Here is a 5319-nt window from a genome sequence, read left to right on the forward strand (position 1 = left end):
CAGCCCACTCTCAGTTAAGGGAAGGGGCCTATCTTCAAGATAATGAAGATGGGCTTGGCACCCATAACACCGTGATTACAGCCCCAGCCACATACACCGAGGGTGGCAGGTTTGAACCTGGCCTGGGCGAGGAAAACAACAAAGGTTGCTGTGAGTTGTGATGCCACACCACTCTACTGAGGGCAACACAGTGAGACTCTGTCCCAAAAAAAAAAGGTGATGAAGACCATAATGGCAATGGCATTCACCATTTTTTATACACACACTTTGTTCCAACACTTTTCAAACATTATCTCAAATCACCCAGCAGTCCTATGAAGTAAAAATTATTCTTATCTTCAGACGAGGAAACTGAGGCTCAGGGTGCTCAGTAATCATCCCAAATTCACACTGCTGTTGAGGGGTGGAGCCAAGATTTGAATCCAGAACTTGGAATCTATGTGGCCATGACCTTAAACCCTGCTCTAGGGACCCTAGTTTAGAAACCAATGAAAGAAAGGCCACCCTTTTATAATGCATTTACCATGAGTAACTTGACCCAACAAATACTTAGAACCAGATCCTCTTCCTGTTTGGTGATGAGAAATTGTCACCACCCCTTCATCCATCCTCTCAGTAAGTACTGAGTATCTGCTATTTGCCAGGCACTGTTCTAAGTGGTATGGGGACAGCCACAAACAAAATAAATGAGTTCCTGTTCTCAGAAAAGTCAGAATGTAAGAAAGAAGATAGGTAACAGATAACTAATATGTAACATGGGGGAGGTGATAAGCACCATAAAGAAAACTACAGCAGGGGGAGAGAGAGTGGGGAGGAGGACAGCCTGCTATTTTAGACAAAGCACTGAGGACGACCATTCTGGTAAGGGGACATTTGGGCAGAGACACTCAGGAATCCAGGAGAAGAGCATTTCAGGCAGGGGGACAGCAAACCAGAGAAGGAAGGGAGAGAGCAGGCCTCAAGGCTGCGTTCACCCAGGCAGTGAGGGTCTCAAGCCTGCTTCCCCCTTGGCTCACTGGGAGGTCTCTGCTGTGTGTATTATCTTTATTTTGCAGTGAGGAAATCAGAGGCCTAGATGCAGAGTTATTCTTATTGGTGTCACACAGAAAGGAAAAGGAAGGCACTTTTGTTTACTTACATCAGCTTATTTATCCCTACAGTGAATCTGCAAAGCAGGTTTATTGAATGTGGGGTCTGTGGTTCCAGAGCTGTGCTCCTTCCACCCTACCATGTATAACTGAACCATCTGACTTCAGATTCATGTCATTCTTTCCTTCTCAAGCACTCAGAGCTGCTAGACACCAGAACTCCAGGTCCTCAACCATCTACCCATTAGACACTAGCTGAAAGCCTGCTGGGTGCCAGGCCGGTGCTGGGCACAGTGGGGCACAGCAGTAAGCAAAACAAACACACCACTCCTCCCAAGGACTTCTCTGACCAATCAACAGGGCCAGGTCCTCGGCTTGGTTCGTGTTTTGTCATTCCCCCTCCAGCCCCAGGCCAGGAACCCCGAGGAATTCCTCCAGTCTCATCTCTTGCAGAGGGAAAAAGCATCCTGAGTTTCTGGGCCTCAGCCCACACGGAGCTGTCATCTGGGGCTCAGTTCCTGCTCGCTGCCCCATCACCCTCCACTCTGCAAAGTCCCCCCAACTAACAGAGAGCTGGTTTTTAAGCTGAATGCACAAGTTCTTGTTGACTGACTGAGGTAGAGTGAATGAGGTTAACTAAAATCCCGTTGCTTCCAAGGGATAGAATTCAAGAGACTGCATAAAGTGGGCCAAGCCACTGGAATAATTCATGATGGTTCTGGGGATTCAGGTAAAAGTCTAACCAGTTCTCCTCCAACCCAAACAATACACCTGACAGTGAGCCCTCCACATCCCTGCCCTAGAGGAAACTAAATGCCATCAAGTATAACCAGGAACCCATCTCTCAAGTTCCCCCACAGTGGAATACTACCTATAACTGCCAAACCCAGAGGGTCAACAGATTTTAACCAACAGAGAGATGGGAGTCTGATTGGGTGCTGTCAAACTCATTCAGAAATGGGCGCATCTGCCCACCGCTTTCCCCCAGCTTGGATTAGGAAAACTAAATGGGGCAGTTGGAATCAGACATGGGTGGATGGCAGAGGGGAAGAATGTTAAATTGCAGCTGAAATCCACCTCCCCCAACCTTAAGAGCCACTCCTTCAGTGTCAACAAATATGCAACCAATTAATGTAATTGCAGAGTTATTTATGGTGCCCAGCAAAGTGCAGCTGGATCCTAAAAGACAAAGTTGAAGGCAGAGAAAAAAAACTCTTAGTTTTTGGTGTGTGGTTTTGCTGGTTGGAGTTGGGGTTTTCGGGGGGAGGGGGGTTCCTTTTCTTTCACATGTTTCAGTGGACTTGTGGTATCCATGTGTCTGGTGGTCATGGCCCCTTCCAGGCAGCTTGCAGGTGTTCCTGCCTGGGGGGAGGAAAGGGAGGGAGAAACGAGAGGAAAAAAGCTAAAGGTCTTCCAATTTCAAACTGTGATCTGACATCACAGACTTTTTCAAGGTTCCCCTCTCTGATGGCAAGCCCCGTCTTAATCCTCCCACACTGACCCTTTCCATAACAACCACCACCAAAAATTGCACAGGGAGACCCTTTTTCTCATAGCTGTTATGTGATTGTCTGGGATGACAGCTGTGTTGCCACTCAGCACCCGGCACAAGACAGGTTTTAATTAGAGTTATTGAGGGGTTTGAATTGGCACAATTAGGGCCAGCATTAATGGGGTCTCCATGTGTTCTTTTGAACAGTTTGGCCCTATTTTTTGTCCCAGGGCAGGAGGGGGTTGCAGCTAATGAAGTTGGAGAGTGCAAATTATCTCAGCAAAAGGAGGGCAAATGTAAACCATCCAGGGGAGGGGAGACACTCGGGAAAAAAAAGAAAGCAGTTACATATGGTGGAGACACACATATTCACACACACTTATCCTCATGTCTTCCTTTTTAAAAGCGGTCCTTTTGGAAGGAAGTTGTGGCCACCAAATATCTATCATTGGCTAAGAAGGAAAACAGGAAAGATGAAGATGCTATATCAAGCTCCACTGGGGTGGGGAGAGTGTGTTATGCACATACAAGTTTTTCTGCTTACCCGAAAAACTGATGGGCAGATTAGAGGAAGAGAAAGATACGAACTTCAGTGATCAAAAACCCTGACCCTTCATTACCCGAAATGTTGTTTGCTCTTTACTCTCCCAATTTCCTAGTTTCTTTCTTCCCGAAGCCCATCTCTCTTTGAGTTCTTCGAGCCCTTGTCCTCTATGCTTTCCTGAGAGGTCCTCTGTCAAAAAAAGATCAGCCCGTGCTTGCTTCCGTAGCACATATACTAAAATCGGAACGATACAGAGAAGATTAGCATGGCCCCTACGCAAGGATGACACGCAAATTCGTGAAGCGTTCCATATTTTTAAAAAATAGCCCGGTGTTTTGGTGGGTGCCTGTAGTCCCAGCTACTCAGGAGGCTGAGGTAAGAGAATCACCTAAGTCCAAGAGCTGGAGTTTGCTGTGAGCTGTGACGCGCCACGGCATTCTACTGAGGATGATAAAGTGAGCCTCTGTCTCTATAAAAAAAAAGATAAGCCCATCCCTGAGTCTCTGAGCCACTGCCTATGAGCCTGTTAAATAACACACAGCCCATGAGGGTGCTGGGACCAGCCAGAAGCCTGGTAGGCCCCAGTGCCTCTAGCTTCTTTGTGGACATGACACTCTTTCCAGAGGTGCCTTTGGTAAAGGCAAAAGTTGATACAGCCATTTGGGGAGTAGGAAGATCAGACTGGAAAAACAAGTATCATCAAACCCCATTGTAAATCAGCTCCGGTCTGAATGAGAAGGAAGCAGTCGAACTGCAACAGGCCTTGGTATCCTGTGGCCCCAGAGCTGGGGCTGTCAGCTTTGGAGCCTGGGGAGTGGAATAGGCCACAGTAGGATTCAGAGTGGAGGCAGGGTCATTCATGAGTTGCACCCGAATATGGACATCAGGGTGAGCCCCTTCCCCAGCACTGGGCCGGCAGTGGGGCTGGCTGCTCACAACAGATCCTCTCCCTACTAATTTCAAGAGAAGGTTCGGACCTCGTTTTTTGCACAGGTGACATCACCTCCCTTCATGCTGCCTCCCTTGGTGTTTCAGCTCTTCCAATAGCCCAGGCTACTCTTGCCATCTGGCATGATGAATGGAAGAGGGGGCTGGCTCACCCTCCGCCAGACAGTCTTGGCAGACAGAAATGGGGAGCACAGAAAGGACTCGTCCAGGGCCCCTCCCAACCTAATGGGTCTCAAGAAATGTGTCCAGACAGACACCCAACTCAAAAAGCCTGCAGCACTCAACAGCCCTTTGGCTTCTGGCATACAGGCAGGTTGGCCTTGCCTAATGCAGCCAGCTCTTCTCCTGCCACCAACCCCCCACCAACCAGAGTGCTCAACTTTAGGAAAAAAATCCCATGTGACTAATCAACTGATTTTCCCAAAGGATGAAATTACAGAGCCCAGCAAAGACAATCATGTCAGCTCGGAGCAGCATGCCAGAGTTGCTTGAAAACAGTGGTTCTCTACAGGGGGCAAATTTGCCTCCCAGGGGACATTTGGCAATGTCTGGCCACATTTTTGGAGATCTCATCTGGAAAGAGGATCCAAAAATCCTGCAACGCACAGACCCTCATGGCAAAGAATTACCCAGGCTAATATGTCAGTAGTGCCAAGGTTGAGAAACCCCCCTTTAAAGTCAAACAGACTGGGGTTCTAATTCCAGCTGTGTGATTTTAGCAGCCAGTAACCTCTCCAAGCCATGGCTTCCACATCTGTAAAACAGGGACAGTCAAAAACCACGCTTATAATTAAAGCAACTCATTGGAGTGGTTCAAGAAATATTAATTCTTTCCTTTTTTGTTAACTTCAAAGTATACGCTAAGCTATCTGTACCAGAATCACTGAAAGACGGCAGCATTTGGTTAATCACTAATGAAGACTTCCAGCCCTGCACTCGCTTTTTACAGTTGCAGCTGTGACCCGCTTCCTTCCCTGGGTGTATTTGACACAGAAACTAGAAGGCTGGGTGCCCAATCCCTTTGGGAGAAGCCGTCAGGACACCTTGCTTATGTTCTGAGTCAAAAGCAACGGCAGGAAAACATCCTGCAGGGCCCCGTCCCCCTCGACACCTGTGGCCAGCTGCACCATGGTCCTTGGCTACGCCCCCGGGACAGACCCACGGCAGCAGGCTGGAGGTGGGGGTCGACCTCATTTCCGGTGGAGGTGGACTTGAGGAGTTCAGCCTTTTCTTTTGAACCACACAGC

The 5319-nt window shown here is 48.3% G+C and overlaps 1 non-coding gene across 1 annotated transcript; it reads left to right on the plus strand.

The window, feature by feature from the left end:
• The first annotated feature begins 3334 nt into the window (after positions 1 to 3334).
• LOC111727651 lies at positions 3335 to 3441 on the plus strand. The gene has a single exon (XR_002775147.1). It is a non-coding gene; the product is annotated as a U6 spliceosomal RNA (small nuclear RNA).
• The last annotated feature ends 1878 nt before the right edge of the window (positions 3442 to 5319 follow it).

This window comes from Otolemur garnettii, unplaced genomic scaffold, assembly GCF_000181295.1.
Source record: "Otolemur garnettii isolate 467f Iridium unplaced genomic scaffold, OtoGar3 scaffold00115, whole genome shotgun sequence".
In the NCBI taxonomy this organism is placed as follows: domain Eukaryota; kingdom Metazoa; phylum Chordata; class Mammalia; order Primates; family Galagidae; genus Otolemur; species Otolemur garnettii.